This window comes from Schistocerca serialis, unplaced genomic scaffold, assembly GCF_023864345.2.
Source record: "Schistocerca serialis cubense isolate TAMUIC-IGC-003099 unplaced genomic scaffold, iqSchSeri2.2 HiC_scaffold_1060, whole genome shotgun sequence".
Lineage (NCBI taxonomy): Eukaryota > Metazoa > Arthropoda > Insecta > Orthoptera > Acrididae > Schistocerca > Schistocerca serialis.
In genome coordinates this window covers 1-22,155 of record NW_026047251.1, presented here as the reverse complement: position 1 = coordinate 22,155, position 22,155 = coordinate 1, and the positions used below count along the sequence as shown (strand labels likewise).

General features: G+C 53.3%; 18 non-coding genes across 18 annotated transcripts; all 18 read left to right on the top strand.

Annotated features, from left to right (window-relative positions):
* Positions 1 to 103: 103 nt before the first annotated feature.
* LOC126430819 (5S ribosomal RNA) lies at positions 104 to 222 on the top strand. The gene has a single exon (XR_007577339.1). It is a non-coding gene; the product is annotated as a 5S ribosomal RNA (ribosomal RNA).
* Positions 223 to 1,349: 1,127 nt separating this feature from the next.
* Positions 1,350 to 1,468, top strand: LOC126430818 (5S ribosomal RNA). Its single transcript, XR_007577338.1, has one exon. It is a non-coding gene; the product is annotated as a 5S ribosomal RNA (ribosomal RNA).
* A 1,127-nt stretch (positions 1,469 to 2,595) lies between these two features.
* Positions 2,596 to 2,714, top strand: LOC126430817 (5S ribosomal RNA). Its single transcript, XR_007577337.1, has one exon. It is a non-coding gene; the product is annotated as a 5S ribosomal RNA (ribosomal RNA).
* Positions 2,715 to 3,841: 1,127 nt separating this feature from the next.
* Positions 3,842 to 3,960, top strand: LOC126430815 (5S ribosomal RNA). Its single transcript, XR_007577335.1, has one exon. It is a non-coding gene; the product is annotated as a 5S ribosomal RNA (ribosomal RNA).
* A 1,127-nt stretch (positions 3,961 to 5,087) lies between these two features.
* LOC126430814 (5S ribosomal RNA) lies at positions 5,088 to 5,206 on the top strand. Its single transcript, XR_007577334.1, has one exon. It is a non-coding gene; the product is annotated as a 5S ribosomal RNA (ribosomal RNA).
* A 1,127-nt stretch (positions 5,207 to 6,333) lies between these two features.
* Positions 6,334 to 6,452, top strand: LOC126430813 (5S ribosomal RNA). The gene has a single exon (XR_007577333.1). It is a non-coding gene; the product is annotated as a 5S ribosomal RNA (ribosomal RNA).
* A 1,127-nt stretch (positions 6,453 to 7,579) lies between these two features.
* Positions 7,580 to 7,698, top strand: LOC126430812 (5S ribosomal RNA). The gene has a single exon (XR_007577332.1). It is a non-coding gene; the product is annotated as a 5S ribosomal RNA (ribosomal RNA).
* Positions 7,699 to 8,825: 1,127 nt separating this feature from the next.
* LOC126430811 (5S ribosomal RNA) lies at positions 8,826 to 8,944 on the top strand. The gene has a single exon (XR_007577331.1). It is a non-coding gene; the product is annotated as a 5S ribosomal RNA (ribosomal RNA).
* A 1,127-nt stretch (positions 8,945 to 10,071) lies between these two features.
* Positions 10,072 to 10,190, top strand: LOC126430810 (5S ribosomal RNA). Its single transcript, XR_007577330.1, has one exon. It is a non-coding gene; the product is annotated as a 5S ribosomal RNA (ribosomal RNA).
* A 1,127-nt stretch (positions 10,191 to 11,317) lies between these two features.
* Positions 11,318 to 11,436, top strand: LOC126430808 (5S ribosomal RNA). Its single transcript, XR_007577329.1, has one exon. It is a non-coding gene; the product is annotated as a 5S ribosomal RNA (ribosomal RNA).
* A 1,127-nt stretch (positions 11,437 to 12,563) lies between these two features.
* Positions 12,564 to 12,682, top strand: LOC126430807 (5S ribosomal RNA). Its single transcript, XR_007577328.1, has one exon. It is a non-coding gene; the product is annotated as a 5S ribosomal RNA (ribosomal RNA).
* Positions 12,683 to 13,809: 1,127 nt separating this feature from the next.
* LOC126430806 (5S ribosomal RNA) lies at positions 13,810 to 13,928 on the top strand. Its single transcript, XR_007577327.1, has one exon. It is a non-coding gene; the product is annotated as a 5S ribosomal RNA (ribosomal RNA).
* Positions 13,929 to 15,055: 1,127 nt separating this feature from the next.
* Positions 15,056 to 15,174, top strand: LOC126430805 (5S ribosomal RNA). Its single transcript, XR_007577326.1, has one exon. It is a non-coding gene; the product is annotated as a 5S ribosomal RNA (ribosomal RNA).
* Positions 15,175 to 16,301: 1,127 nt separating this feature from the next.
* Positions 16,302 to 16,420, top strand: LOC126430827 (5S ribosomal RNA). Its single transcript, XR_007577346.1, has one exon. It is a non-coding gene; the product is annotated as a 5S ribosomal RNA (ribosomal RNA).
* A 1,127-nt stretch (positions 16,421 to 17,547) lies between these two features.
* On the top strand, positions 17,548 to 17,666 carry LOC126430826 (5S ribosomal RNA). The gene has a single exon (XR_007577345.1). It is a non-coding gene; the product is annotated as a 5S ribosomal RNA (ribosomal RNA).
* Positions 17,667 to 18,795: 1,129 nt separating this feature from the next.
* LOC126430825 (5S ribosomal RNA) lies at positions 18,796 to 18,914 on the top strand. Its single transcript, XR_007577344.1, has one exon. It is a non-coding gene; the product is annotated as a 5S ribosomal RNA (ribosomal RNA).
* A 1,127-nt stretch (positions 18,915 to 20,041) lies between these two features.
* On the top strand, positions 20,042 to 20,160 carry LOC126430816 (5S ribosomal RNA). The gene has a single exon (XR_007577336.1). It is a non-coding gene; the product is annotated as a 5S ribosomal RNA (ribosomal RNA).
* A 1,127-nt stretch (positions 20,161 to 21,287) lies between these two features.
* Positions 21,288 to 21,406, top strand: LOC126430804 (5S ribosomal RNA). Its single transcript, XR_007577325.1, has one exon. It is a non-coding gene; the product is annotated as a 5S ribosomal RNA (ribosomal RNA).
* Positions 21,407 to 22,155: the final 749 nt, after the last annotated feature.

Genomic DNA, 22,155 nt, shown 5'->3' with positions numbered 1-22,155 from the left:
TGCGGAAGGAAGTGCTTTCGTCAAATGCGGCGGAAAACTAACATTTTGTGTATTGGGAGAGAAGCCGAACGCGTATTCTGCCGTGCTCCTACATTACATGAGTGCCAACGGCCATACCATGATGATTGCACCGGTTCTCGTCCGATCACCGAAGTTAAGCATCATTGGGCCCGGTTAGTACTTGGATGGGTGACCGCCTGGGAAACCCGGGTGCTGTTGGCTCCCTTCTCTTTTTTTGTTATTATGTCGCTACCCCTGGCAGCCCAATAAAAAAAGAAAGGTGCTGTTGGATCCCTTACATTTTCTCCTTTTTGCATCGCTACCCCTGCCAGCCCTCTTTTCATACTACCTTTCCGTTGTGACAAAGATGCTTCCTTCAGCAATTTAAACGTGCCAAGAAATCCTTGACAATAACGAAACACTACGAATCGACAGATGTGATCTGAAATAAGCCAGGGCCTCCTACTGTTTCGTAGCAGTGCAAAGTTCCAACAAAAAAAAATTGAAAATAAACGACTGTAATAAACATAAGATACGATATTAATGGCCTCAGCTCGAAGAAGAATGTGCCAAGGAAGATTTCCAAAGAGTCTCTGGAGATAACAGAACAGTACGAACCGACAGATACGTTCTGAAATACGTCAGGGCTTATTGTTTTGTTGCATTGTACGACTGCAGATTTGTAAACAAAAATTTCTCTTTCGTCGCTAGAAGAGATGGATGCTTTGGCGACCCTCCTGTGTCCTGCGTCCCTGTTTTCGCACCTTTCCACGGCACGGCGCTGCCCTACCCGCCGCAAACGGCGTCTCGGACACGCCCGTTAGGCCCACGGCCGTCTCGCAGATGTTTGTCGTGCTTGTACTGTCATATGGGCCACGACCCGAGCGGCAGCGAGCGGCAGTCGAGCAAAGTCGGGACAAGTCGGGACGGGGACAGAGATAGGAATGGTGCGAATGCACTGCGAACTACGCAGACACCTGGTGTGAGGCGAGGCGAGGAAGCCCACATCGCTACCAGTGGCGCCCTCCAGCACGACACTGCCACACCCCGCACAGGCCCTCCGCTGGACACCAGGGACAAGATGCGCCCTCCGCTAGTGTCGAAGGCTGCACGCGCCCAGCGAATGACAGGACGTGCAACGAGCAGCAGTGCGTCTCACACACGCGGCGGTGCGCCCGCTAATTCGGCCGTCGCTCCGCTGGGACGCCGGGCGCGCCCCCCGCGCCGTCCTCGAGGAGCTGGCTGTTGCGGAAGGAAGTGCTTTCGTCAAATGCGGCGGAAAACTAACATTTTGTGTATTGGGAGAGAAGCCGAACGCGTATTCTGCCGTGCTCCTACATTACATGAGTGCCAACGGCCATACCATGATGATTGCACCGGTTCTCGTCCGATCACCGAAGTTAAGCATCATTGGGCCCGGTTAGTACTTGGATGGGTGACCGCCTGGGAAACCCGGGTGCTGTTGGCTCCCTTCTTTTTTTTTGTTATTATGTCGCTACCCCTGGCAGCCCAATAAAAAAAGAAAGGTGCTGTTGGATCCCTTACATTTTCTCCTTTTTGCATCGCTACCCCTGCCAGCCCTCTTTTCATACTACCTTTCCGTTGTGACAAAGATGCTTCCTTCAGCAATTTAAACGTGCCAAGAAATCCTTGACAATAACGAAACACTACGAATCGACAGATGTGATCTGAAATAAGCCAGGGCCTCCTACTGTTTCGTAGCAGTGCAAAGTTCCAACAAAAAAAAATTGAAAATAAACGACTGTAATAAACATAAGATACGATATTAATGGCCTCAGCTCGAAGAAGAATGTGCCAAGGAAGATTTCCAAAGAGTCTCTGGAGATAACAGAACAGTACGAACCGACAGATACGTTCTGAAATACGTCAGGGCTTATTGTTTTGTTGCATTGTACGACTGCAGATTTGTAAACAAAAATTTCTCTTTCGTCGCTAGAAGAGATGGATGCTTTGGCGACCCTCCTGTGTCCTGCGTCCCTGTTTTCGCACCTTTCCACGGCACGGCGCTGCCCTACCCGCCGCAAACGGCGTCTCGGACACGCCCGTTAGGCCCACGGCCGTCTCGCAGATGTTTGTCGTGCTTGTACTGTCATATGGGCCACGACCCGAGCGGCAGCGAGCGGCAGTCGAGCAAAGTCGGGACAAGTCGGGACGGGGACAGAGATAGGAATGGTGCGAATGCACTGCGAACTACGCAGACACCTGGTGTGAGGCGAGGCGAGGAAGCCCACATCGCTACCAGTGGCGCCCTCCAGCACGACACTGCCACACCCCGCACAGGCCCTCCGCTGGACACCAGGGACAAGATGCGCCCTCCGCTAGTGTCGAAGGCTGCACGCGCCCAGCGAATGACAGGACGTGCAACGAGCAGCAGTGCGTCTCACACACGCGGCGGTGCGCCCGCTAATTCGGCCGTCGCTCCGCTGGGACGCCGGGCGCGCCCCCCGCGCCGTCCTCGAGGAGCTGGCTGTTGCGGAAGGAAGTGCTTTCGTCAAATGCGGCGGAAAACTAACATTTTGTGTATTGGGAGAGAAGCCGAACGCGTATTCTGCCGTGCTCCTACATTACATGAGTGCCAACGGCCATACCATGATGATTGCACCGGTTCTCGTCCGATCACCGAAGTTAAGCATCATTGGGCCCGGTTAGTACTTGGATGGGTGACCGCCTGGGAAACCCGGGTGCTGTTGGCTCCCTTCTTTTTTTTTGTTATTATGTCGCTACCCCTGGCAGCCCAATAAAAAAAGAAAGGTGCTGTTGGATCCCTTACATTTTCTCCTTTTTGCATCGCTACCCCTGCCAGCCCTCTTTTCATACTACCTTTCCGTTGTGACAAAGATGCTTCCTTCAGCAATTTAAACGTGCCAAGAAATCCTTGACAATAACGAAACACTACGAATCGACAGATGTGATCTGAAATAAGCCAGGGCCTCCTACTGTTTCGTAGCAGTGCAAAGTTCCAACAAAAAAAAATTGAAAATAAACGACTGTAATAAACATAAGATACGATATTAATGGCCTCAGCTCGAAGAAGAATGTGCCAAGGAAGATTTCCAAAGAGTCTCTGGAGATAACAGAACAGTACGAACCGACAGATACGTTCTGAAATACGTCAGGGCTTATTGTTTTGTTGCATTGTACGACTGCAGATTTGTAAACAAAAATTTCTCTTTCGTCGCTAGAAGAGATGGATGCTTTGGCGACCCTCCTGTGTCCTGCGTCCCTGTTTTCGCACCTTTCCACGGCACGGCGCTGCCCTACCCGCCGCAAACGGCGTCTCGGACACGCCCGTTAGGCCCACGGCCGTCTCGCAGATGTTTGTCGTGCTTGTACTGTCATATGGGCCACGACCCGAGCGGCAGCGAGCGGCAGTCGAGCAAAGTCGGGACAAGTCGGGACGGGGACAGAGATAGGAATGGTGCGAATGCACTGCGAACTACGCAGACACCTGGTGTGAGGCGAGGCGAGGAAGCCCACATCGCTACCAGTGGCGCCCTCCAGCACGACACTGCCACACCCCGCACAGGCCCTCCGCTGGACACCAGGGACAAGATGCGCCCTCCGCTAGTGTCGAAGGCTGCACGCGCCCAGCGAATGACAGGACGTGCAACGAGCAGCAGTGCGTCTCACACACGCGGCGGTGCGCCCGCTAATTCGGCCGTCGCTCCGCTGGGACGCCGGGCGCGCCCCCCGCGCCGTCCTCGAGGAGCTGGCTGTTGCGGAAGGAAGTGCTTTCGTCAAATGCGGCGGAAAACTAACATTTTGTGTATTGGGAGAGAAGCCGAACGCGTATTCTGCCGTGCTCCTACATTACATGAGTGCCAACGGCCATACCATGATGATTGCACCGGTTCTCGTCCGATCACCGAAGTTAAGCATCATTGGGCCCGGTTAGTACTTGGATGGGTGACCGCCTGGGAAACCCGGGTGCTGTTGGCTCCCTTCTTTTTTTTTGTTATTATGTCGCTACCCCTGGCAGCCCAATAAAAAAAGAAAGGTGCTGTTGGATCCCTTACATTTTCTCCTTTTTGCATCGCTACCCCTGCCAGCCCTCTTTTCATACTACCTTTCCGTTGTGACAAAGATGCTTCCTTCAGCAATTTAAACGTGCCAAGAAATCCTTGACAATAACGAAACACTACGAATCGACAGATGTGATCTGAAATAAGCCAGGGCCTCCTACTGTTTCGTAGCAGTGCAAAGTTCCAACAAAAAAAAATTGAAAATAAACGACTGTAATAAACATAAGATACGATATTAATGGCCTCAGCTCGAAGAAGAATGTGCCAAGGAAGATTTCCAAAGAGTCTCTGGAGATAACAGAACAGTACGAACCGACAGATACGTTCTGAAATACGTCAGGGCTTATTGTTTTGTTGCATTGTACGACTGCAGATTTGTAAACAAAAATTTCTCTTTCGTCGCTAGAAGAGATGGATGCTTTGGCGACCCTCCTGTGTCCTGCGTCCCTGTTTTCGCACCTTTCCACGGCACGGCGCTGCCCTACCCGCCGCAAACGGCGTCTCGGACACGCCCGTTAGGCCCACGGCCGTCTCGCAGATGTTTGTCGTGCTTGTACTGTCATATGGGCCACGACCCGAGCGGCAGCGAGCGGCAGTCGAGCAAAGTCGGGACAAGTCGGGACGGGGACAGAGATAGGAATGGTGCGAATGCACTGCGAACTACGCAGACACCTGGTGTGAGGCGAGGCGAGGAAGCCCACATCGCTACCAGTGGCGCCCTCCAGCACGACACTGCCACACCCCGCACAGGCCCTCCGCTGGACACCAGGGACAAGATGCGCCCTCCGCTAGTGTCGAAGGCTGCACGCGCCCAGCGAATGACAGGACGTGCAACGAGCAGCAGTGCGTCTCACACACGCGGCGGTGCGCCCGCTAATTCGGCCGTCGCTCCGCTGGGACGCCGGGCGCGCCCCCCGCGCCGTCCTCGAGGAGCTGGCTGTTGCGGAAGGAAGTGCTTTCGTCAAATGCGGCGGAAAACTAACATTTTGTGTATTGGGAGAGAAGCCGAACGCGTATTCTGCCGTGCTCCTACATTACATGAGTGCCAACGGCCATACCATGATGATTGCACCGGTTCTCGTCCGATCACCGAAGTTAAGCATCATTGGGCCCGGTTAGTACTTGGATGGGTGACCGCCTGGGAAACCCGGGTGCTGTTGGCTCCCTTCTTTTTTTTTGTTATTATGTCGCTACCCCTGGCAGCCCAATAAAAAAAGAAAGGTGCTGTTGGATCCCTTACATTTTCTCCTTTTTGCATCGCTACCCCTGCCAGCCCTCTTTTCATACTACCTTTCCGTTGTGACAAAGATGCTTCCTTCAGCAATTTAAACGTGCCAAGAAATCCTTGACAATAACGAAACACTACGAATCGACAGATGTGATCTGAAATAAGCCAGGGCCTCCTACTGTTTCGTAGCAGTGCAAAGTTCCAACAAAAAAAAATTGAAAATAAACGACTGTAATAAACATAAGATACGATATTAATGGCCTCAGCTCGAAGAAGAATGTGCCAAGGAAGATTTCCAAAGAGTCTCTGGAGATAACAGAACAGTACGAACCGACAGATACGTTCTGAAATACGTCAGGGCTTATTGTTTTGTTGCATTGTACGACTGCAGATTTGTAAACAAAAATTTCTCTTTCGTCGCTAGAAGAGATGGATGCTTTGGCGACCCTCCTGTGTCCTGCGTCCCTGTTTTCGCACCTTTCCACGGCACGGCGCTGCCCTACCCGCCGCAAACGGCGTCTCGGACACGCCCGTTAGGCCCACGGCCGTCTCGCAGATGTTTGTCGTGCTTGTACTGTCATATGGGCCACGACCCGAGCGGCAGCGAGCGGCAGTCGAGCAAAGTCGGGACAAGTCGGGACGGGGACAGAGATAGGAATGGTGCGAATGCACTGCGAACTACGCAGGCACCTGGTGTGAGGCGAGGCGAGGAAGCCCACATCGCTACCAGTGGCGCCCTCCAGCACGACACTGCCACACCCCGCACAGGCCCTCCGCTGGACACCAGGGACAAGATGCGCCCTCCGCTAGTGTCGAAGGCTGCACGCGCCCAGCGAATGACAGGACGTGCAACGAGCAGCAGTGCGTCTCACACACGCGGCGGTGCGCCCGCTAATTCGGCCGTCGCTCCGCTGGGACGCCGGGCGCGCCCCCCGCGCCGTCCTCGAGGAGCTGGCTGTTGCGGAAGGAAGTGCTTTCGTCAAATGCGGCGGAAAACTAACATTTTGTGTATTGGGAGAGAAGCCGAACGCGTATTCTGCCGTGCTCCTACATTACATGAGTGCCAACGGCCATACCATGATGATTGCACCGGTTCTCGTCCGATCACCGAAGTTAAGCATCATTGGGCCCGGTTAGTACTTGGATGGGTGACCGCCTGGGAAACCCGGGTGCTGTTGGCTCCCTTCTTTTTTTTTGTTATTATGTCGCTACCCCTGGCAGCCCAATAAAAAAAGAAAGGTGCTGTTGGATCCCTTACATTTTCTCCTTTTTGCATCGCTACCCCTGCCAGCCCTCTTTTCATACTACCTTTCCGTTGTGACAAAGATGCTTCCTTCAGCAATTTAAACGTGCCAAGAAATCCTTGACAATAACGAAACACTACGAATCGACAGATGTGATCTGAAATAAGCCAGGGCCTCCTACTGTTTCGTAGCAGTGCAAAGTTCCAACAAAAAAAAATTGAAAATAAACGACTGTAATAAACATAAGATACGATATTAATGGCCTCAGCTCGAAGAAGAATGTGCCAAGGAAGATTTCCAAAGAGTCTCTGGAGATAACAGAACAGTACGAACCGACAGATACGTTCTGAAATACGTCAGGGCTTATTGTTTTGTTGCATTGTACGACTGCAGATTTGTAAACAAAAATTTCTCTTTCGTCGCTAGAAGAGATGGATGCTTTGGCGACCCTCCTGTGTCCTGCGTCCCTGTTTTCGCACCTTTCCACGGCACGGCGCTGCCCTACCCGCCGCAAACGGCGTCTCGGACACGCCCGTTAGGCCCACGGCCGTCTCGCAGATGTTTGTCGTGCTTGTACTGTCATATGGGCCACGACCCGAGCGGCAGCGAGCGGCAGTCGAGCAAAGTCGGGACAAGTCGGGACGGGGACAGAGATAGGAATGGTGCGAATGCACTGCGAACTACGCAGACACCTGGTGTGAGGCGAGGCGAGGAAGCCCACATCGCTACCAGTGGCGCCCTCCAGCACGACACTGCCACACCCCGCACAGGCCCTCCGCTGGACACCAGGGACAAGATGCGCCCTCCGCTAGTGTCGAAGGCTGCACGCGCCCAGCGAATGACAGGACGTGCAACGAGCAGCAGTGCGTCTCACACACGCGGCGGTGCGCCCGCTAATTCGGCCGTCGCTCCGCTGGGACGCCGGGCGCGCCCCCCGCGCCGTCCTCGAGGAGCTGGCTGTTGCGGAAGGAAGTGCTTTCGTCAAATGCGGCGGAAAACTAACATTTTGTGTATTGGGAGAGAAGCCGAACGCGTATTCTGCCGTGCTCCTACATTACATGAGTGCCAACGGCCATACCATGATGATTGCACCGGTTCTCGTCCGATCACCGAAGTTAAGCATCATTGGGCCCGGTTAGTACTTGGATGGGTGACCGCCTGGGAAACCCGGGTGCTGTTGGCTCCCTTCTTTTTTTTTGTTATTATGTCGCTACCCCTGGCAGCCCAATAAAAAAAGAAAGGTGCTGTTGGATCCCTTACATTTTCTCCTTTTTGCATCGCTACCCCTGCCAGCCCTCTTTTCATACTACCTTTCCGTTGTGACAAAGATGCTTCCTTCAGCAATTTAAACGTGCCAAGAAATCCTTGACAATAACGAAACACTACGAATCGACAGATGTGATCTGAAATAAGCCAGGGCCTCCTACTGTTTCGTAGCAGTGCAAAGTTCCAACAAAAAAAAATTGAAAATAAACGACTGTAATAAACATAAGATACGATATTAATGGCCTCAGCTCGAAGAAGAATGTGCCAAGGAAGATTTCCAAAGAGTCTCTGGAGATAACAGAACAGTACGAACCGACAGATACGTTCTGAAATACGTCAGGGCTTATTGTTTTGTTGCATTGTACGACTGCAGATTTGTAAACAAAAATTTCTCTTTCGTCGCTAGAAGAGATGGATGCTTTGGCGACCCTCCTGTGTCCTGCGTCCCTGTTTTCGCACCTTTCCACGGCACGGCGCTGCCCTACCCGCCGCAAACGGCGTCTCGGACACGCCCGTTAGGCCCACGGCCGTCTCGCAGATGTTTGTCGTGCTTGTACTGTCATATGGGCCACGACCCGAGCGGCAGCGAGCGGCAGTCGAGCAAAGTCGGGACAAGTCGGGACGGGGACAGAGATAGGAATGGTGCGAATGCACTGCGAACTACGCAGACACCTGGTGTGAGGCGAGGCGAGGAAGCCCACATCGCTACCAGTGGCGCCCTCCAGCACGACACTGCCACACCCCGCACAGGCCCTCCGCTGGACACCAGGGACAAGATGCGCCCTCCGCTAGTGTCGAAGGCTGCACGCGCCCAGCGAATGACAGGACGTGCAACGAGCAGCAGTGCGTCTCACACACGCGGCGGTGCGCCCGCTAATTCGGCCGTCGCTCCGCTGGGACGCCGGGCGCGCCCCCCGCGCCGTCCTCGAGGAGCTGGCTGTTGCGGAAGGAAGTGCTTTCGTCAAATGCGGCGGAAAACTAACATTTTGTGTATTGGGAGAGAAGCCGAACGCGTATTCTGCCGTGCTCCTACATTACATGAGTGCCAACGGCCATACCATGATGATTGCACCGGTTCTCGTCCGATCACCGAAGTTAAGCATCATTGGGCCCGGTTAGTACTTGGATGGGTGACCGCCTGGGAAACCCGGGTGCTGTTGGCTCCCTTCTTTTTTTTTGTTATTATGTCGCTACCCCTGGCAGCCCAATAAAAAAAGAAAGGTGCTGTTGGATCCCTTACATTTTCTCCTTTTTGCATCGCTACCCCTGCCAGCCCTCTTTTCATACTACCTTTCCGTTGTGACAAAGATGCTTCCTTCAGCAATTTAAACGTGCCAAGAAATCCTTGACAATAACGAAACACTACGAATCGACAGATGTGATCTGAAATAAGCCAGGGCCTCCTACTGTTTCGTAGCAGTGCAAAGTTCCAACAAAAAAAAATTGAAAATAAACGACTGTAATAAACATAAGATACGATATTAATGGCCTCAGCTCGAAGAAGAATGTGCCAAGGAAGATTTCCAAAGAGTCTCTGGAGATAACAGAACAGTACGAACCGACAGATACGTTCTGAAATACGTCAGGGCTTATTGTTTTGTTGCATTGTACGACTGCAGATTTGTAAACAAAAATTTCTCTTTCGTCGCTAGAAGAGATGGATGCTTTGGCGACCCTCCTGTGTCCTGCGTCCCTGTTTTCGCACCTTTCCACGGCACGGCGCTGCCCTACCCGCCGCAAACGGCGTCTCGGACACGCCCGTTAGGCCCACGGCCGTCTCGCAGATGTTTGTCGTGCTTGTACTGTCATATGGGCCACGACCCGAGCGGCAGCGAGCGGCAGTCGAGCAAAGTCGGGACAAGTCGGGACGGGGACAGAGATAGGAATGGTGCGAATGCACTGCGAACTACGCAGACACCTGGTGTGAGGCGAGGCGAGGAAGCCCACATCGCTACCAGTGGCGCCCTCCAGCACGACACTGCCACACCCCGCACAGGCCCTCCGCTGGACACCAGGGACAAGATGCGCCCTCCGCTAGTGTCGAAGGCTGCACGCGCCCAGCGAATGACAGGACGTGCAACGAGCAGCAGTGCGTCTCACACACGCGGCGGTGCGCCCGCTAATTCGGCCGTCGCTCCGCTGGGACGCCGGGCGCGCCCCCCGCGCCGTCCTCGAGGAGCTGGCTGTTGCGGAAGGAAGTGCTTTCGTCAAATGCGGCGGAAAACTAACATTTTGTGTATTGGGAGAGAAGCCGAACGCGTATTCTGCCGTGCTCCTACATTACATGAGTGCCAACGGCCATACCATGATGATTGCACCGGTTCTCGTCCGATCACCGAAGTTAAGCATCATTGGGCCCGGTTAGTACTTGGATGGGTGACCGCCTGGGAAACCCGGGTGCTGTTGGCTCCCTTCTTTTTTTTTGTTATTATGTCGCTACCCCTGGCAGCCCAATAAAAAAAGAAAGGTGCTGTTGGATCCCTTACATTTTCTCCTTTTTGCATCGCTACCCCTGCCAGCCCTCTTTTCATACTACCTTTCCGTTGTGACAAAGATGCTTCCTTCAGCAATTTAAACGTGCCAAGAAATCCTTGACAATAACGAAACACTACGAATCGACAGATGTGATCTGAAATAAGCCAGGGCCTCCTACTGTTTCGTAGCAGTGCAAAGTTCCAACAAAAAAAAATTGAAAATAAACGACTGTAATAAACATAAGATACGATATTAATGGCCTCAGCTCGAAGAAGAATGTGCCAAGGAAGATTTCCAAAGAGTCTCTGGAGATAACAGAACAGTACGAACCGACAGATACGTTCTGAAATACGTCAGGGCTTATTGTTTTGTTGCATTGTACGACTGCAGATTTGTAAACAAAAATTTCTCTTTCGTCGCTAGAAGAGATGGATGCTTTGGCGACCCTCCTGTGTCCTGCGTCCCTGTTTTCGCACCTTTCCACGGCACGGCGCTGCCCTACCCGCCGCAAACGGCGTCTCGGACACGCCCGTTAGGCCCACGGCCGTCTCGCAGATGTTTGTCGTGCTTGTACTGTCATATGGGCCACGACCCGAGCGGCAGCGAGCGGCAGTCGAGCAAAGTCGGGACAAGTCGGGACGGGGACAGAGATAGGAATGGTGCGAATGCACTGCGAACTACGCAGACACCTGGTGTGAGGCGAGGCGAGGAAGCCCACATCGCTACCAGTGGCGCCCTCCAGCACGACACTGCCACACCCCGCACAGGCCCTCCGCTGGACACCAGGGACAAGATGCGCCCTCCGCTAGTGTCGAAGGCTGCACGCGCCCAGCGAATGACAGGACGTGCAACGAGCAGCAGTGCGTCTCACACACGCGGCGGTGCGCCCGCTAATTCGGCCGTCGCTCCGCTGGGACGCCGGGCGCGCCCCCCGCGCCGTCCTCGAGGAGCTGGCTGTTGCGGAAGGAAGTGCTTTCGTCAAATGCGGCGGAAAACTAACATTTTGTGTATTGGGAGAGAAGCCGAACGCGTATTCTGCCGTGCTCCTACATTACATGAGTGCCAACGGCCATACCATGATGATTGCACCGGTTCTCGTCCGATCACCGAAGTTAAGCATCATTGGGCCCGGTTAGTACTTGGATGGGTGACCGCCTGGGAAACCCGGGTGCTGTTGGCTCCCTTCTTTTTTTTTGTTATTATGTCGCTACCCCTGGCAGCCCAATAAAAAAAGAAAGGTGCTGTTGGATCCCTTACATTTTCTCCTTTTTGCATCGCTACCCCTGCCAGCCCTCTTTTCATACTACCTTTCCGTTGTGACAAAGATGCTTCCTTCAGCAATTTAAACGTGCCAAGAAATCCTTGACAATAACGAAACACTACGAATCGACAGATGTGATCTGAAATAAGCCAGGGCCTCCTACTGTTTCGTAGCAGTGCAAAGTTCCAACAAAAAAAAATTGAAAATAAACGACTGTAATAAACATAAGATACGATATTAATGGCCTCAGCTCGAAGAAGAATGTGCCAAGGAAGATTTCCAAAGAGTCTCTGGAGATAACAGAACAGTACGAACCGACAGATACGTTCTGAAATACGTCAGGGCTTATTGTTTTGTTGCATTGTACGACTGCAGATTTGTAAACAAAAATTTCTCTTTCGTCGCTAGAAGAGATGGATGCTTTGGCGACCCTCCTGTGTCCTGCGTCCCTGTTTTCGCACCTTTCCACGGCACGGCGCTGCCCTACCCGCCGCAAACGGCGTCTCGGACACGCCCGTTAGGCCCACGGCCGTCTCGCAGATGTTTGTCGTGCTTGTACTGTCATATGGGCCACGACCCGAGCGGCAGCGAGCGGCAGTCGAGCAAAGTCGGGACAAGTCGGGACGGGGACAGAGATAGGAATGGTGCGAATGCACTGCGAACTACGCAGACACCTGGTGTGAGGCGAGGCGAGGAAGCCCACATCGCTACCAGTGGCGCCCTCCAGCACGACACTGCCACACCCCGCACAGGCCCTCCGCTGGACACCAGGGACAAGATGCGCCCTCCGCTAGTGTCGAAGGCTGCACGCGCCCAGCGAATGACAGGACGTGCAACGAGCAGCAGTGCGTCTCACACACGCGGCGGTGCGCCCGCTAATTCGGCCGTCGCTCCGCTGGGACGCCGGGCGCGCCCCCCGCGCCGTCCTCGAGGAGCTGGCTGTTGCGGAAGGAAGTGCTTTCGTCAAATGCGGCGGAAAACTAACATTTTGTGTATTGGGAGAGAAGCCGAACGCGTATTCTGCCGTGCTCCTACATTACATGAGTGCCAACGGCCATACCATGATGATTGCACCGGTTCTCGTCCGATCACCGAAGTTAAGCATCATTGGGCCCGGTTAGTACTTGGATGGGTGACCGCCTGGGAAACCCGGGTGCTGTTGGCTCCCTTCTTTTTTTTTGTTATTATGTCGCTACCCCTGGCAGCCCAATAAAAAAAGAAAGGTGCTGTTGGATCCCTTACATTTTCTCCTTTTTGCATCGCTACCCCTGCCAGCCCTCTTTTCATACTACCTTTCCGTTGTGACAAAGATGCTTCCTTCAGCAATTTAAACGTGCCAAGAAATCCTTGACAATAACGAAACACTACGAATCGACAGATGTGATCTGAAATAAGCCAGGGCCTCCTACTGTTTCGTAGCAGTGCAAAGTTCCAACAAAAAAAAATTGAAAATAAACGACTGTAATAAACATAAGATACGATATTAATGGCCTCAGCTCGAAGAAGAATGTGCCAAGGAAGATTTCCAAAGAGTCTCTGGAGATAACAGAACAGTACGAACCGACAGATACGTTCTGAAATACGTCAGGGCTTATTGTTTTGTTGCATTGTACGACTGCAGATTTGTAAACAAAAATTTCTCTTTCGTCGCTAGAAGAGATGGATGCTTTGGCGACCCTCCTGTGTCCTGCGTCCCTGTTTTCGCACCTTTCCACGGCACGGCGCTGCCCTACCCGCCGCAAACGGCGTCTCGGACACGCCCGTTAGGCCCACGGCCGTCTCGCAGATGTTTGTCGTGCTTGTACTGTCATATGGGCCACGACCCGAGCGGCAGCGAGCGGCAGTCGAGCAAAGTCGGGACAAGTCGGGACGGGGACAGAGATAGGAATGGTGCGAATGCACTGCGAACTACGCAGACACCTGGTGTGAGGCGAGGCGAGGAAGCCCACATCGCTACCAGTGGCGCCCTCCAGCACGACACTGCCACACCCCGCACAGGCCCTCCGCTGGACACCAGGGACAAGATGCGCCCTCCGCTAGTGTCGAAGGCTGCACGCGCCCAGCGAATGACAGGACGTGCAACGAGCAGCAGTGCGTCTCACACACGCGGCGGTGCGCCCGCTAATTCGGCCGTCGCTCCGCTGGGACGCCGGGCGCGCCCCCCGCGCCGTCCTCGAGGAGCTGGCTGTTGCGGAAGGAAGTGCTTTCGTCAAATGCGGCGGAAAACTAACATTTTGTGTATTGGGAGAGAAGCCGAACGCGTATTCTGCCGTGCTCCTACATTACATGAGTGCCAACGGCCATACCATGATGATTGCACCGGTTCTCGTCCGATCACCGAAGTTAAGCATCATTGGGCCCGGTTAGTACTTGGATGGGTGACCGCCTGGGAAACCCGGGTGCTGTTGGCTCCCTTCTTTTTTTTTGTTATTATGTCGCTACCCCTGGCAGCCCAATAAAAAAAGAAAGGTGCTGTTGGATCCCTTACATTTTCTCCTTTTTGCATCGCTACCCCTGCCAGCCCTCTTTTCATACTACCTTTCCGTTGTGACAAAGATGCTTCCTTCAGCAATTTAAACGTGCCAAGAAATCCTTGACAATAACGAAACACTACGAATCGACAGATGTGATCTGAAATAAGCCAGGGCCTCCTACTGTTTCGTAGCAGTGCAAAGTTCCAACAAAAAAAAATTGAAAATAAACGACTGTAATAAACATAAGATACGATATTAATGGCCTCAGCTCGAAGAAGAATGTGCCAAGGAAGATTTCCAAAGAGTCTCTGGAGATAACAGAACAGTACGAACCGACAGATACGTTCTGAAATACGTCAGGGCTTATTGTTTTGTTGCATTGTACGACTGCAGATTTGTAAACAAAAATTTCTCTTTCGTCGCTAGAAGAGATGGATGCTTTGGCGACCCTCCTGTGTCCTGCGTCCCTGTTTTCGCACCTTTCCACGGCACGGCGCTGCCCTACCCGCCGCAAACGGCGTCTCGGACACGCCCGTTAGGCCCACGGCCGTCTCGCAGATGTTTGTCGTGCTTGTACTGTCATATGGGCCACGACCCGAGCGGCAGCGAGCGGCAGTCGAGCAAAGTCGGGACAAGTCGGGACGGGGACAGAGATAGGAATGGTGCGAATGCACTGCGAACTACGCAGACACCTGGTGTGAGGCGAGGCGAGGAAGCCCACATCGCTACCAGTGGCGCCCTCCAGCACGACACTGCCACACCCCGCACAGGCCCTCCGCTGGACACCAGGGACAAGATGCGCCCTCCGCTAGTGTCGAAGGCTGCACGCGCCCAGCGAATGACAGGACGTGCAACGAGCAGCAGTGCGTCTCACACACGCGGCGGTGCGCCCGCTAATTCGGCCGTCGCTCCGCTGGGACGCCGGGCGCGCCCCCCGCGCCGTCCTCGAGGAGCTGGCTGTTGCGGAAGGAAGTGCTTTCGTCAAATGCGGCGGAAAACTAACATTTTGTGTATTGGGAGAGAAGCCGAACGCGTATTCTGCCGTGCTCCTACATTACATGAGTGCCAACGGCCATACCATGATGATTGCACCGGTTCTCGTCCGATCACCGAAGTTAAGCATCATTGGGCCCGGTTAGTACTTGGATGGGTGACCGCCTGGGAAACCCGGGTGCTGTTGGCTCCCTTCTTTTTTTTTGTTATTATGTCGCTACCCCTGGCAGCCCAATAAAAAAAGAAAGGTGCTGTTGGATCCCTTACATTTTCTCCTTTTTGCATCGCTACCCCTGCCAGCCCTCTTTTCATACTACCTTTCCGTTGTGACAAAGATGCTTCCTTCAGCAATTTAAACGTGCCAAGAAATCCTTGACAATAACGAAACACTACGAATCGACAGATGTGATCTGAAATAAGCCAGGGCCTCCTACTGTTTCGTAGCAGTGCAAAGTTCCAACAAAAAAAAATTGAAAATAAACGACTGTAATAAACATAAGATACGATATTAATGGCCTCAGCTCGAAGAAGAATGTGCCAAGGAAGATTTCCAAAGAGTCTCTGGAGATAACAGAACAGTACGAACCGACAGATACGTTCTGAAATACGTCAGGGCTTATTGTTTTGTTGCATTGTACGACTGCAGATTTGTAAACAAAAATTTCTCTTTCGTCGCTAGAAGAGATGGATGCTTTGGCGACCCTCCTGTGTCCTGCGTCCCTGTTTTCGCACCTTTCCACGGCACGGCGCTGCCCTACCCGCCGCAAACGGCGTCTCGGACACGCCCGTTAGGCCCACGGCCGTCTCGCAGATGTTTGTCGTGCTTGTACTGTCATATGGGCCACGACCCGAGCGGCAGCGAGCGGCAGTCGAGCAAAGTCGGGACAAGTCGGGACGGGGACAGAGATAGGAATGGTGCGAATGCACTGCGAACTACGCAGACACCTGGTGTGAGGCGAGGCGAGGAAGCCCACATCGCTACCAGTGGCGCCCTCCAGCACGACACTGCCACACCCCGCACAGGCCCTCCGCTGGACACCAGGGACAAGATGCGCCCTCCGCTAGTGTCGAAGGCTGCACGCGCCCAGCGAATGACAGGACGTGCAACGAGCAGCAGTGCGTCTCACACACGCGGCGGTGCGCCCGCTAATTCGGCCGTCGCTCCGCTGGGACGCCGGGCGCGCCCCCCGCGCCGTCCTCGAGGAGCTGGCTGTTGCGGAAGGAAGTGCTTTCGTCAAATGCGGCGGAAAACTAACATTTTGTGTATTGGGAGAGAAGCCGAACGCGTATTCTGCCGTGCTCCTACATTACATGAGTGCCAACGGCCATACCATGATGATTGCACCGGTTCTCGTCCGATCACCGAAGTTAAGCATCATTGGGCCCGGTTAGTACTTGGATGGGTGACCGCCTGGGAAACCCGGGTGCTGTTGGCTCCCTTCTTTTTTTTTGTTATTATGTCGCTACCCCTGGCAGCCCAATAAAAAAAGAAAGGTGCTGTTGGATCCCTTACATTTTCTCCTTTTTGCATCGCTACCCCTGCCAGCCCTCTTTTCATACTACCTTTCCGTTGTGACAAAGATGCTTCCTTCAGCAATTTAAACGTGCCAAGAAATCCTTGACAATAACGAAACACTACGAATCGACAGATGTGATCTGAAATAAGCCAGGGCCTCCTACTGTTTCGTAGCAGTGCAAAGTTCCAACAAAAAAAAATTGAAAATAAACGACTGTAATAAACATAAGATACGATATTAATGGCCTCAGCTCGAAGAAGAATGTGCCAAGGAAGATTTCCAAAGAGTCTCTGGAGATAACAGAACAGTACGAACCGACAGATACGTTCTGAAATACGTCAGGGCTTATTGTTTTGTTGCATTGTACGACTGCAGATTTGTAAACAAAAATTTCTCTTTCGTCGCTAGAAGAGATGGATGCTTTGGCGACCCTCCTGTGTCCTGCGTCCCTGTTTTCGCACCTTTCCACGGCACGGCGCTGCCCTACCCGCCGCAAACGGCGTCTCGGACACGCCCGTTAGGCCCACGGCCGTCTCGCAGATGTTTGTCGTGCTTGTACTGTCATATGGGCCACGACCCGAGCGGCAGCGAGCGGCAGTCGAGCAAAGTCGGGACAAGTCGGGACGGGGACAGAGATAGGAATGGTGCGAATGCACTGCGAACTACGCAGACACCTGGTGTGAGGCGAGGCGAGGAAGCCCACATCGCTACCAGTGGCGCCCTCCAGCACGACACTGCCACACCCCGCACAGGCCCTCCGCTGGACACCAGGGACAAGATGCGCCCTCCGCTAGTGTCGAAGGCTGCACGCGCCCAGCGAATGACAGGACGTGCAACGAGCAGCAGTGCGTCTCACACACGCGGCGGTGCGCCCGCTAATTCGGCCGTCGCTCCGCTGGGACGCCGGGCGCGCCCCCCGCGCCGTCCTCGAGGAGCTGGCTGTTGCGGAAGGAAGTGCTTTCGTCAAATGCGGCGGAAAACTAACATTTTGTGTATTGGGAGAGAAGCCGAACGCGTATTCTGCCGTGCTCCTACATTACATGAGTGCCAACGGCCATACCATGATGATTGCACCGGTTCTCGTCCGATCACCGAAGTTAAGCATCATTGGGCCCGGTTAGTACTTGGATGGGTGACCGCCTGGGAAACCCGGGTGCTGTTGGCTCCCTTCTTTTTTTTTGTTATTATGTCGCTACCCCCTGGCAGCCCAATAAAAAAAGAAAGGTGCTGTTGGATCCCTTACATTTTCTCCTTTTTGCATCGCTACCCCTGCCAGCCCTCTTTTCATACTACCTTTCCGTTGTGACAAAGATGCTTCCTTCAGCAATTTAAACGTGCCAAGAAATCCTTGACAATAACGAAACACTACGAATCGACAGATGTGATCTGAAATAAGCCAGGGCCTCCTACTGTTTCGTAGCAGTGCAAAGTTCCAACAAAAAAAAATTGAAAATAAACGACTGTAATAAACATAAGATACGATATTAATGGCCTCAGCTCGAAGAAGAATGTGCCAAGGAAGATTTCCAAAGAGTCTCTGGAGATAACAGAACAGTACGAACCGACAGATACGTTCTGAAATACGTCAGGGCTTATTGTTTTGTTGCATTGTACGACTGCAGATTTGTAAACAAAAATTTCTCTTTCGTCGCTAGAAGAGATGGATGCTTTGGCGACCCTCCTGTGTCCTGCGTCCCTGTTTTCGCACCTTTCCACGGCACGGCGCTGCCCTACCCGCCGCAAACGGCGTCTCGGACACGCCCGTTAGGCCCACGGCCGTCTCGCAGATGTTTGTCGTGCTTGTACTGTCATATGGGCCACGACCCGAGCGGCAGCGAGCGGCAGTCGAGCAAAGTCGGGACAAGTCGGGACGGGGACAGAGATAGGAATGGTGCGAATGCACTGCGAACTACGCAGACACCTGGTGTGAGGCGAGGCGAGGAAGCCCACATCGCTACCAGTGGCGCCCTCCAGCACGACACTGCCACACCCCGCACAGGCCCTCCGCTGGACACCAGGGACAAGATGCGCCCTCCGCTAGTGTCGAAGGCTGCACGCGCCCAGCGAATGACAGGACGTGCAACGAGCAGCAGTGCGTCTCACACACGCGGCGGTGCGCCCCGCTAATTCGGCCGTCGCTCCGCTGGGACGCCGGGCGCGCCCCCCGCGCCGTCCTCGAGGAGCTGGCTGTTGCGGAAGGAAGTGCTTTCGTCAAATGCGGCGGAAAACTAACATTTTGTGTATTGGGAGAGAAGCCGAACGCGTATTCTGCCGTGCTCCTACATTACATGAGTGCCAACGGCCATACCATGATGATTGCACCGGTTCTCGTCCGATCACCGAAGTTAAGCATCATTGGGCCCGGTTAGTACTTGGATGGGTGACCGCCTGGGAAACCCGGGTGCTGTTGGCTCCCTTCTTTTTTTTTGTTATTATGTCGCTACCCCTGGCAGCCCAATAAAAAAAGAAAGGTGCTGTTGGATCCCTTACATTTTCTCCTTTTTGCATCGCTACCCCTGCCAGCCCTCTTTTCATACTACCTTTCCGTTGTGACAAAGATGCTTCCTTCAGCAATTTAAACGTGCCAAGAAATCCTTGACAATAACGAAACACTACGAATCGACAGATGTGATCTGAAATAAGCCAGGGCCTCCTACTGTTTCGTAGCAGTGCAAAGTTCCAACAAAAAAAAATTGAAAATAAACGACTGTAATAAACATAAGATACGATATTAATGGCCTCAGCTCGAAGAAGAATGTGCCAAGGAAGATTTCCAAAGAGTCTCTGGAGATAACAGAACAGTACGAACCGACAGATACGTTCTGAAATACGTCAGGGCTTATTGTTTTGTTGCATTGTACGACTGCAGATTTGTAAACAAAAATTTCTCTTTCGTCGCTAGAAGAGATGGATGCTTTGGCGACCCTCCTGTGTCCTGCGTCCCTGTTTTCGCACCTTTCCACGGCACGGCGCTGCCCTACCCGCCGCAAACGGCGTCTCGGACACGCCCGTTAGGCCCACGGCCGTCTCGCAGATGTTTGTCGTGCTTGTACTGTCATATGGGCCACGACCCGAGCGGCAGCGAGCGGCAGTCGAGCAAAGTCGGGACAAGTCGGGACGGGGACAGAGATAGGAATGGTGCGAATGCACTGCGAACTACGCAGACACCTGGTGTGAGGCGAGGCGAGGAAGCCCACATCGCTACCAGTGGCGCCCTCCAGCACGACACTGCCACACCCCGCACAGGCCCTCCGCTGGACACCAGGGACAAGATGCGCCCTCCGCTAGTGTCGAAGGCTGCACGCGCCCAGCGAATGACAGGACGTGCAACGAGCAGCAGTGCGTCTCACACACGCGGCGGTGCGCCCGCTAATTCGGCCGTCGCTCCGCTGGGACGCCGGGCGCGCCCCCCGCGCCGTCCTCGAGGAGCTGGCTGTTGCGGAAGGAAGTGCTTTCGTCAAATGCGGCGGAAAACTAACATTTTGTGTATTGGGAGAGAAGCCGAACGCGTATTCTGCCGTGCTCCTACATTACATGAGTGCCAACGGCCATACCATGATGATTGCACCGGTTCTCGTCCGATCACCGAAGTTAAGCATCATTGGGCCCGGTTAGTACTTGGATGGGTGACCGCCTGGGAAACCCGGGTGCTGTTGGCTCCCTTCTTTTTTTTTGTTATTATGTCGCTACCCCTGGCAGCCCAATAAAAAAAGAAAGGTGCTGTTGGATCCCTTACATTTTCTCCTTTTTGCATCGCTACCCCTGCCAGCCCTCTTTTCATACTACCTTTCCGTTGTGACAAAGATGCTTCCTTCAGCAATTTAAACGTGCCAAGAAATCCTTGACAATAACGAAACACTACGAATCGACAGATGTGATCTGAAATAAGCCAGGGCCTCCTACTGTTTCGTAGCAGTGCAAAGTTCCAACAAAAAAAAATTGAAAATAAACGACTGTAATAAACATAAGATACGATATTAATGGCCTCAGCTCGAAGAAGAATGTGCCAAGGAAGATTTCCAAAGAGTCTCTGGAGATAACAGAACAGTACGAACCGACAGATACGTTCTGAAATACGTCAGGGCTTATTGTTTTGTTGCATTGTACGACTGCAGATTTGTAAACAAAAATTTCTCTTTCGTCGCTAGAAGAGATGGATGCTTTGGCGACCCTCCTGTGTCCTGCGTCCCTGTTTTCGCACCTTTCCACGGCACGGCGCTGCCCTACCCGCCGCAAACGGCGTCTCGGACACGCCCGTTAGGCCCACGGCCGTCTCGCAGATGTTTGTCGTGCTTGTACTGTCATATGGGCCACGACCCGAGCGGCAGCGAGCGGCAGTCGAGCAAAGTCGGGACAAGTCGGGACGGGGACAGAGATAGGAATGGTGCGAATGCACTGCGAACTACGCAGACACCTGGTGTGAGGCGAGGCGAGGAAGCCCACATCGCTACCAGTGGCGCCCTCCAGCACGACACTGCCACACCCCGCACAGGCCCTCCGCTGGACACCAGGGACAAGATGCGCCCTCCGCTAGTGTCGAAGGCTGCACGCGCCCAGCGAATGACAGGACGTGCAACGAGCAGCAGTGCGTCTCACACACGCGGCGGTGCGCCCGCTAATTCGGCCGTCGCTCCGCTGGGACGCCGGGCGCGCCCCCCGCGCCGTCCTCGAGGAGCTGGCTGTTGCGGAAGGAAGTGCTTTCGTCAAATGCGGCGGAAAACTAACATTTTGTGTATTGGGAGAGAAGCCGAACGCGTATTCTGCCGTGCTCCTACATTACATGAGTGCCAACGGCCATACCATGATGATTGCACCGGTTCTCGTCCGATCACCGAAGTTAAGCATCATTGGGCCCGGTTAGTACTTGGATGGGTGACCGCCTGGGAAACCCGGGTGCTGTTGGCTCCCTTCTTTTTTTTTGTTATTATGTCGCTACCCCTGGCAGCCCAATAAAAAAAGAAAGGTGCTGTTGGATCCCTTACATTTTCTCCTTTTTGCATCGCTACCCCTGCCAGCCCTCTTTTCATACTACCTTTCCGTTGTGACAAAGATGCTTCCTTCAGCAATTTAAACGTGCCAAGAAATCCTTGACAATAACGAAACACTACGAATCGACAGATGTGATCTGAAATAAGCCAGGGCCTCCTACTGTTTCGTAGCAGTGCAAAGTTCCAACAAAAAAAAATTGAAAATAAACGACTGTAATAAACATAAGATACGATATTAATGGCCTCAGCTCGAAGAAGAATGTGCCAAGGAAGATTTCCAAAGAGTCTCTGGAGATAACAGAACAGTACGAACCGACAGATACGTTCTGAAATACGTCAGGGCTTATTGTTTTGTTGCATTGTACGACTGCAGATTTGTAAACAAAAATTTCTCTTTCGTCGCTAGAAGAGATGGATGCTTTGGCGACCCTCCTGTGTCCTGCGTCCCTGTTTTCGCACCTTTCCACGGCACGGCGCTGCCCTACCCGCCGCAAACGGCGTCTCGGACACGCCCGTTAGGCCCACGGCCGTCTCGCAGATGTTTGTCGTGCTTGTACTGTCATATGGGCCACGACCCGAGCGGCAGCGAGCGGCAGTCGAGCAAAGTCGGGACAAGTCGGGACGGGGACAGCAGAGATAGGAATGGTGCGAATGCACTGCGAACTA